Raw genomic sequence first — 10,828 nt, forward strand, 5'->3', positions numbered from 1 at the left:
AAATTCTTTTTAATTAACTAATTATTTTAATTTTTAAATCTCAATTTTCGAAAATTACTAACATTTTTCAAAAAAACTATTTTCAAAAATCACTAACTCTTTTTCAAAAATTATTTTCGAAAATTCCTTCTCTCTCATCTCCTTCTATTTATTTATTCATCTACTAACATCTCTTCCTCACATCACCAAAAATCTGAACCCCCTCTTCCATCTGTGTTCGAATTTCTTCTTCTTCTTTTCTTCTACTCACACTGGGACCTCTATACTGTGGTAAAAAGGACCCCTATTATTATTATTTTTCTGTTGTCTCTTTTTCATATGAGCAGGAGCAAGGACAAAAATATTCTTGTTGAAGCAGATCCAAAACCTGAAAGGACCCTGAAGAGAAAACTAAGAGAAGCTAAATTACAACAATCCAGAGATAACCTTTCAGAAATTTTCGAACAGGAAGAGGAGATGGCAGCCGAAAATAATAATAATGCAAGGAGGATGCTTGGTGACTTTACTGCACCAAATTCCAATTTACATGGAAGAAGCATCTCCATTCCTGCCATTGGAGCAAACAACTTTGAGCTGAAACCTCAATTAGTTTCTCTGATGCAACAGAACTACAAGTTTTATGGACTTCCATCTGAAGATCCTTTTCAGTTCTTAATTGAATTCTTGCAGATATGTGATACTGTTAAGACTAATGGAGTAGATCCTGAAGTCTACAGGCTCATGCTTTTCCCATTTGCTGTAAGGGACAGAGCTAGAATCTGGTTGGACTCTCAACCTAGAGACAGCCTGAACTCTTGGGATAAGCTGGTCACGGCTTTCTTAGCCAAGTTCTTTCCTCCTCAAAAGCTGAGCAAGCTTAGAGTGGATGTTCAAACCTTCAGACAGAAAGAAGGTGAATCCCTCTATGAAGCTTGGGAAAGATACAAACAGTTGACCAAAAAATGTCCTTCTGACATGCTTTCAGAATGGACCATCCTGGATATATTCTATGATGGTTTATCTGAGTTATCAAAGATGTCATTGGATACTTCTGCAGGTGGATCCATTCACCTAAAGAAAACGCCTGCAGAAGCTCAAGAACTCATTGACATGGTTGCTAATAACCAGTTCATGTACACTTCTGAGAGGAATCCTGTGAATAATGGGACGCCTATGAAGAAGGGAGTTCTTGAAATTGATACTATGAATGCCATATTGGCTCAGAACAAAATATTGACTCAACAAGTCAATATGATTTCTCAGAGTCCGAATGGAATGCAAGCCGCATCCAACAGTACTCAAGAAGCTTCTTATGCAGAAGAAGCTTATGATCCTGAGAACCCTGCAATAGCAGAGGTGAATTACTTAGGTGAACCTTATGGAAACACCTATAATCCATCATGGAGAAATCATCCAAATCTCTCATGGAAGGATCAAAGGCCTCAACAAGGCTTTAATAATGGTGGAAGAAACAGGTTTAACAATAATAAACCTTTTCCATCATCCACTCAGCAACAGACAGAGAACTCTGAACAAAATACTTCTAATTTAGCAAACTTAGTCTCTGATCTATCTAAGGCCACTGTAAGTTTCATGAATGAAACAAGGTCTTCCATTAGAAATCTGGAAGCACAAGTGGGCCAGCTGAGTAAAAGGATCACTGAAATCCCTCCTAGTACTCTCCCAAGCAATACAGAAGAGAATCCAAAAGGAGAGTGCAAGGCCATTGACATAAGAACCATGGCCGAACCTGTAAGGGAAGGAGAGGATGTGAATCCCAAGGAGGAAGACTTCCTGGGACGTCCAGTGGTCAATAAGGAGCTTCCCTCTGAGGAACCAAAGGACTCTGAGGCTCATCTAGAGACCATAGAGATTCCATTGAACCTCTTTATGCCATTCATGAGCTCTGATGAGTATTCCTCTTCTGAAGAGAATGAGGATGTTACTGAAGAGCAAGCTGCCAAGTTCCTTGGTGCAATCATGAAGCTAAATGCCAAATTATTTGGCATTGATACTTGGGAAGATGAACCTCCCTTGTTCACCAATGAACTAAGTGATCTGGATCAACTGACATTGCCTCAGAAGAGATAGGATCCTGGAAAGTTCATAATACCTTGTACCATAGGCACCATGATCTTTAAGGCTCTGTGTGACCTTGGTTCAGGAATAAACCTCATGCCCCTCTCTGTAATAGAGAAACTGGGAATCTATGGGGTGCAAGCTGCTAAAATCTCATTAGAGATGGCAGACAATTCGAGAAAACAGGCTTATGGACAAGTAGAGGACCTGTTAGTAAAGGTTGAAGGCCTTTACATCCCTGCTGATTTCATAGTCCTGGATACTGGAAAGGAAGAGGATGAATCCATCATCCTAGGAAGACCTTTCCTAGCCACAGCAAGAGCTGTGATTGATGTGGACAGAGGAGAATTGATCCTTCAATTGAATGAGGACAACCTTGTGTTTACAACTCAAGGATCTCTCTCTGCATCCATGGAGAGGAAGCAGAAGAAGCTTCTCTCAAAGCAGAGTCAAACAAAGCCCCCACAGTCAAACTCTAAGTTTGGTGTTGGGAGGCCACAGCCAAACTCTAAGTTTGGTGTTGAACTCCCATATCCAAACTCTAAGTTTGGTGTTGGGGAGTTTCAACAATGCTATGAACATCTGTGAGGCTCCATGAGAGCCCACTGTCAAGCTATTGACATTAAAGAAGCGCTTGTTGGGAGGCAACCCAATTTTTATTTATCTAACTATATTTTTCTTAGTTATATGTCTTTATAGGTTCATGATCATGTGGAGTCACAAAATAAACAAAAAAATTAAAAATAGAATCAAAAACGGCAGAAGAAAAATCACACCCTGGAGGAGCATCTGTCTGGCGTTCAACGCCAGAACAGAGCATGGTTCTGGCGCTGAACGCCCAAAATGGGCAGTGTTTGGGCGCTGAACGCCCAGAACAGGCATGGTTCTGGCGTTCAACGCCAGAAATGGCCATCAAATGGGCGTTGAACGCCCAAAATGGGCACCAACCTGGCGCTGAACGCCCAGAGTTGTGTGCAAGGGCATTTTACATGCCTAATGTGGTGCAAGGTTGTAAATCCTTAAACACCTCAGGATCTGTGGACCCCACAAGATCCCCACCTACCTCCACTCACTTCTTCTCACCCCTCTTTCACACAATCCCATAAACACTCTTCCCCAAAACTCTTCACCAATCACCTCAATCTCTCTTCCCCATCACCTCTTCACCACTTACATCCATCCACTCTTCCCCATAAACCTACCTCATAAACCCCACCTACCTTCAAAATTCAAAACCAATTTCCCACCCAAACCCACCCATATGGCCGAAACCTTTCCCCCCTCCCTTCACTATATAAAGCCCTCCATTCTTCTTTAAATTCACACAACACAACCCTTCTATACCCTTCTTGGCCGAAACACATCACCTTCTCCCTCTCCTCCATTTCTTATTCTTCTTCATCTATTCTTTCTTCTCTTGCTCAAGGGCGAGCAAAATTCTAAGTTTGGTGTGGTAAAAGCATAAGCTTTTTGTTTTTCCATTACCATTGATGGCACCTAAGACCGGAGAATCCTCTAGAAAGGGGAAAGGGAAGACAAAAGCTTCCACATCCGAGTCATGGGAGATGGAAAGATTCATCTCCAAAGCTCATCAAGACCACTTCTATGATGTTGTGGCCAAGAAGAAGGTGATCCCCGAGGTCCCTTTCAAACTCAAAAGAAATGAGTATCTGGAGATCCGACATGAAATTCAAAGAAGAGGTTGGGAAGTTCTAACAAACCCCATCCAACAAGTCGGCATCCTAATGGTTCAAGAGTTCTATGCCAATGCATGGATCACCAAGAACCATGATCAAAGTAAGAACCCGGATCCAAAGAACTATGTTACAATGGTTCGGGGGAAATACTTAGATTTTAGTCCGGAAAATGTGAGGTTGGCGTTTAACTTGCCTATGATGCAAGGAGATGAACGCCCCTACACTAGAAGGGTCAACTTTAATCAAAGGTTGGACTAAGTCCTTATGGACATATGTGTGGAAGGAGCTCAATGGAAGATTGACTCCAAAGGCAAGCCGGTTCAACTAAGAAGATTGGACCTCAAGCCTGTGGCTAGAGGATGGTTGGAGTTCATTCAATGCTCAATCATTCCCACTAGCAACCGATCTGAAGTTACTGTGGATCGGGCCATCATGATTCATAGCATCATGATTGGAGAGGAAATAGAAGTTCATGAAGTCATCTCTAATGAACTCTACAAAATAGCCGAAAAGTCATCCCCCATGGCAAGGCTAGCTTTTCCTCAGCTGGAGCTTTCATAGAAGGAGACATTCCTATTAAGGAAGAGAAGCCCATTACTAAGAAAAAAATGGAGCAAGCAAGAGAGCCCATTCATGGAGCTCAAGAGGCGCAAGAAGCTCATCACCATGAGATCCCGGAGATGCCTCAAATGCATTTTCCTCCACAAAACTATTGGGAGCAAATCAACACCTCCCTAGGAGAATTAAGTGCTAACATGGGACAATTAAGGGTGGAACATCAAGAGCACTCCATCATGCTCCATGAAATAAGAGAAGATCAAAAAGCAATGAGGGAGAAGTAACAAAGACAAGGAAGAGACATAGAAGAGCTCAAGGACATCATTGGTTCCTCAAGAAGGAAATGCCACCATCACTAAGGTGGATTCATTCCTTGTTCTTATTTCTTCTATTTTTCGTTTTCTATGTTATGTGCTTATCTATGTTTGTGTCTTCATTACATGATCATTAGTAGTTAGTAACTTTGTCTTAAAGTTATGAATGTCCTATGAATCCATCACCTCTCTTAAATGAAAAATGTTTTAATTCAAAAGAACAAGAAGTACATGAGTTTCGAATTTATCCTTGAACTTAGTTTAATTATATTAATGTGGTGACAATGCTTCTTATTTTCTGAATGAATGCTTGAACAGTGCATATGTCTTTTGAAGTTGTTGTTTAAGAATGTTAAATATGTTGGCTCTTGAAAGAATGATGACTAGGAGACATGTTATTTGATAATCTGAAAAATCATAAAAATGATTCTTGAAGTAAGAAAAAGCAGCAAAGAACAAAGCTTGCAGAAAAAAAAATAGGCGAAAAAAAATAATAGAAAGAAAAAGAAAAAGCAAGCAGAAAAAGTCAAAAGCTCTTAAAACCAAGAGGCAAGAGCAAAAAGCCAATAACCCTTAAAACCAAAAGGCAAGGGTAAATAAAGAGGATCCCAAGGCTTTGAGCATCAGTGGATAGGAGGACCTAAAGGAATAAAATCCTGGTCTAAGCGGCTAAACCAAGCTGTCCCTAACCATGTGCTTGTGGCGTGAAGGTGTCAAGTGAAAACTTGAGACTGAGCGGTTAAAGTCAAGGTCCAAAGCAAAAGATGAGTGTGCTTAAGAACCCTGGACACCTTTAATTGGGGACTTTAGCAAAGCTGAGTCACAATCTGAAAAGGTTCACCCAATTATGTGTCTGTGGCATTTATGTATCCAGTGGTAATACTGGAAAACAAAGTGCTTAGGGCCACGACCAAGACTCATAAAATAGCTGTGTTCAAGAATCATCATACTGAACTAGGAGAATCAATAACACTATCTGAACTCTGAGTTCCTATAGATGCCAATCATTCTGAACCTCAATGGATAAAGTGAGATGCCAAAACTATTCAAGAGGCAAAAAGTTATAAGTCCCGCTCATATGATTAAAGCTATGTTTCATTGATAGTTTGGAATTTATAGTATATTCTCTTCTTTTTATCCTATTTTATTTTCAGTTGCTTGGGGACAAGCAACAATTTAAGTTTGGTGTTGTGATGAGCGGATAATTTATACGCTTTTTGGCATTGTTTTTAGTATGTTTTTAGTAGGATCTAGTTACTTTTAGGGATATTTTCATTAGTTTTTATGCTAAATTCACATTTCTGGACTTTACTATGAGTTTGTGTATTTTTCTGTGATTTCAAGTATTTTTTGGCTGAAATTGAGGGACTTGAGCAAAAATCAGATTCTAAGGTTGAAGAAGGACTGCTGATGCTGTTGGATTCTGACCTCCCTGCACTCAAAGTGGATTTTCTGGATCTACAGAACTCGAAATGGCGCGCTTTTAATTGCGTTGGAAAGTAGACATCCAGGGCTTTCCAGAAATATATAATAGTCCATACTTTGGCCAAGAATAGACGACGCAAACTGGCGTTCAACGCCAACTCTCTGCCCAAACTGGCACAAATGCTGGCGTTCAACTTCAAGAAGGACCTCTACACGTGCAACACTCAAGCTCAGCCCAAGCACACACCAAGTGGGCCCCGGAAGTAGATTTATGCATCAATTACTTATTTCTGTAAACCCTAGTGACTAGTTTATTATAAATAGGACCTTTTACTATTGTATTAGACATCTTTGGACGCCTGGTTCTAGATCAGAGGGGCTGGCCATCTCGGCCATGCCTGGACCTTTCACTTATGTATTTTTAATGGTAGAGTTTCTACACTCCAAAGATTAAGGTGTGGAGCTCTGCTGTTCCTCAAAGATTAATGCAAAGTACTACTGTTTTCTATTCAATTCATCTTATTTCGCTTCCAAGATATTCATTCGCACTTCAACCTGAATGTGATGAACGTGACAATCATCATCATTCCTTATGAACGCGTGCCTGACAACCACTTCCGTTCTACCTTAGATTGAATGAGTGTCTCTTAGATCTCTTAATCAGAATCTTCGTGGTGTAAGCTAGAATGATGGCGACATTCAAGAGAATCCGGAAAGTCTAAACCTTGTCTGTGATATTCCGAGTAGGATTCAATGATTGAATGACTGTGACGAGCTTCAAACTCACGATTGCTGGGCGTAGTGATAGACGCAAAAGGATAATAAATCCTATTCCAGCATGATCGAGAACCGACAAATGAATAGCCGTGCCGTGACAGGGTGCGTTGACCATTTTCACTGAGAGGATAGGATGAAACCATTGACAGGGGTTATGCCTCCAGACGATTAGCCGTGCCGTGACAGGGCATTTGGATCATTTTCCCGAGAGAAGACCGAAAGTAGCCATTGACAATGGTGATGTATCACATAAAGCCAGCCATGGAAAGGAGTAAGACTGATTGGATGAAGATAGCAGGAAAGCAGAGGTTCAGAGGAACGAAAAGCACCTCCATTCGCTTATCTGAAATTCTCACCAGTGATTTACATAAGTATCTCTATCCCTATCTTATTAATTATTTTTGAAAACCCTATTACTATTTTATATCCGCCTGACTGAGATTTACAAGGTGACCATAGCTTGCTTCATACCAACAATCTCCGTGGGATTCACCCATTACTCACGTAAGGTATTACTTAGATGACCCAGTGCACTTGCTGGTTAGTTGTGCGAAGTTGTGAACCAGGGTATTGGCATCATGTTTTTGGCACCATTACCAGGGAAAGAAAGAGCAATGAATTTTACATAATCAAAGTGTAATCACAATTTCTGCGCACCAAGCACGCGTACGCGTGGGTTGGCTTGTGCACCAGGCACCCCTTCCGCACTGTTTCAGCGTAACTCTCTGTTCAGAAATACCTGAGAGCGAACTTCATATCGACGCGTACGCGTGGGTCACGCGTACGCGTCACATCCCTTTTTTTAAGGCTGATTGAGAATCTAAAATTCTACCAGAATATATCTAAACATCATTAAACAAGCTGGATCACAACTTAAACTAAATAAACTTAATTAAAAATGAAAATTCAACTTATTACTAATAGAAATAAAAGGAAAAATAGAAAGAATTTACCATGGTGGGGTGTTTCCCACCTAGCACTTTTAGTTAAAGTCCTTAAGTTGGACATTTGGTGAGCTCTCTGTCATGGTGGCTTGTGCTTGAACTCATCTTGAAACTTCCACCAACGCTTGGACTTCTAATAAGCTCCATCATTCCCAAATAAATTCACCAAGCCTTGATGAAGTTCTTCACAAGCTTTCAGCTCCCAAAATTGATCCTCTTGTATGCCGAGATCCCAAATCTTGTTTCTGCACCCATCTTCAAGTTGATCGTCAGTGTTCTAATAGGGTGGCAAGCAATCCAAATTCTCAATGAAGTACCAAACTCTTCCCTTAGATCCAACCAATTGATCACCAGTCCAATCCTTGCATCTAGCTCTGGAAATCTCAACCTTGATGAGCCTTGATTTGTAACTCCAACCACTAAACATCCTTCTCTTACGCTTAATTCCACAAAGCCTTCTAAGTTGGCCATCTGTTTCAAGCATACCATACTCAAGTGGGACAGTAAAGAGAATAGAGATAAGTTTTACCCACTCAAATGAAGGAGTAGATGACAACCTAGGTAGAGAGGTCTCCAACGATCTTGACAAAGCATATTCTACTCCCATCCAACCTTGTCAAAGGACTCCCTGATAGGCGGGATTCATACCGGTTCGGAATTCCACAAAATAATTCCGTTGTTAGTATAGTCCAAACCAATAGTCAATCCTCAAATCAAATTAAATTTAAGTTGTCACAAGTACAAACCCCAAATAAAAATTAAGCGAAGTATTTGAACTCCGAGTCGTCTCACAAGGAATTGCCATGAAGTGGTCAATTATTGGCTATAAAGGGGCAAAGGGGTTTTGATTTATAAGAGAAACAAGAAAAAGTAAATCAAGCAAGTAATTAAAGAAAGCAAGATAAAGAACTCTTGGCTAAGACTTAGGTAATTGAGATCACCATCCTTGTTAACAAATCAAATATTGATAATTATAAGGAACCGAGCTCATTAGGTCTACTCACTAAAGCCTTAAGTACGTAATGTCTACTGGTGCACGAATTGTAAATCACACTTTTCACAACTCGTACCACTAACCAGCAAGTGCACTGGGTCGTCCAAGTAATACCTTACATGAGTAAGGGTCGAATCCCACGGAGATTGTTGGCTTGAAGCAATCTATGGTTATCTTGTAACTCTTAGTCAGGATATCAATTATAGTTATCAGTTTGAATTGCGAAGAATAAAAGAGCATGAAATGAATACTTGTTCTGCAGTAATGGAGAATATGTTGGAGTTTTGGAGATACTTTGTCTTCTGAATCTCTGCTTTCTCCCTGTCTTCTTCTTCACGCACGCAAGGTTCCTCCTATGGCAAGCTGTGTGTTGGTGGATCACCGTTGTTAATGGCTACCATCCGTCCTCTCAGTGAAAAAGGTCCAGGTGCGCTGTCACCGCACGGCTAATCATCTGTCGGTTCTCGATCATGTCAGAATAGGATCCATTGATCCTTTTGCGTCTGTCACTACGCCCAACACTCGCGAGTTTGAAGCTCGTCACAGTCATTCAATCCCTGAATCCTACTCGGAATACCATAGACAAGGTTTAGACTTTCCAGATTCTCAAGAATGCTGCTAATGGATTCTAGCTTATACCACGAAGATTCTGATTAAGGAATCCAAGAGATACTCATTCAATCAAATGTAGAACGGAGGTGGTTGTCAGGCACGTGTTCATAGGTTGAGGATGATGATGAGTGTCACGGATCATCACATCCATCGTATTAAAGTGCGAATGAACATCTTAGATAGAAACAAGCGTGTTTGAATGGAAAACAGAAGTAATTGCATTAATTCATTGAGACACAGCAGAGCTCCTCACCCCCAACAATGGAGTTTAGAGACTCATGCCGTCAAAGAGTACAAAGTTCAGATCTAAAATGTCATGAGTTACCAAATAAGTCTCTAAAAGTTGTTTAAATAATAAACTAGTAACCTAGGTTTAAAGAAAATGTGTAAACTAAGATGGATAGTGCAAAAATCCACTTCTGGGGCCCACTTGGTGTGTTCTGGGGCTGAGACTTAAGCTTCTCACGTGCCTGGGCTGTTTTTGGAGTTGAACGCCAGGTTGTAACCTGTTTCTGGCGTTGAACTCCAACTTGTAACCTGTTTCTGGCGCTAAACGCCAGACTGCAACATGGAACTGGCGTTGAACGCCAGTTTACGTCATCTATCTTCGTGCAATGTATGGACTATTATATATTGCTAGAAAGCTCTGGATGTCTGCTTTCCAACCCAATTAAGAGCGCACCAATTGGACTTCTGTAGCTCCAAAAAATCCATTCCGAGTGCAGGGAGGTTAGAATCCAACAACATCAGCAGTCCTTTTTCAGCCTGAATCAAATTTTTGCTCAGCTCCCTCAATTTCAGTCAGAAAATACCTGAAATTACAGAAAAACACACAAACTCATAGTAAAGTCCAGAAATATGATTTTTAATTAAAAACTAATAAAAATATACTAAAAACCAACTAAATCATACTAAAAACTAAGTAAAAACAATGCCAAAAAGCGTATAAATTATCCGCTCATCACAACACCAAACTTAAATTGTTGCTTGTCCCTAAGCAACTAAAAACAAAGTAGGATAAAAAAAAGAGAATATACAATGAATTCCAAAAACATCTATGAAGATCAGTGTTAATTAGATGAGTGGGGCTATTAGCTTTTTGCTTCTGAACAGTTTTGGCATCTCACTTTATCCTTTGAAGTTCAGAATGATTGGCATCTATAGGAACTTAGAATTTAGATAGTGTTATTGATTCTCCTAGTTCAGTATGTTGATTCTTGAACACAGCTACTTTATGAGTCTTGGCCGTGGCCCTAAGCACTTTGTTTTCCAGTATTACCACCGGATACATAAATGCCACAGACACATAACTGGGTGAACCTTTTCAGATTGTGACTCAGCTTTGCTAGAGTCCCCAATTAGAGGTGTCCAGGGTTCTTAAGCACACTCTTCTTTTTGCTTTGGACCTCGACTTTAACCGCTCAGTCTCAAGTTTTCACTTGACACCTT

At 40.4% G+C, this 10,828-nt stretch overlaps 1 non-coding gene across 1 annotated transcript; it reads right to left on the minus strand.

Annotated features, from left to right (window-relative positions):
- Positions 1–852: 852 nt before the first annotated feature.
- Positions 853–960, minus strand: LOC148567210 (small nucleolar RNA R71). Its single transcript, XR_015881665.1, has one exon. It is a non-coding gene; the product is annotated as a small nucleolar RNA R71 (small nucleolar RNA).
- Positions 961–10,828: the final 9,868 nt, after the last annotated feature.

The sequence above is a fragment of the Arachis ipaensis genome, chromosome B4, assembly GCF_059453495.1.
Source record: "Arachis ipaensis isolate K30076 ecotype BB chromosome B4, ASM5945349v1, whole genome shotgun sequence".
In the NCBI taxonomy this organism is placed as follows: domain Eukaryota; kingdom Viridiplantae; phylum Streptophyta; class Magnoliopsida; order Fabales; family Fabaceae; genus Arachis; species Arachis ipaensis.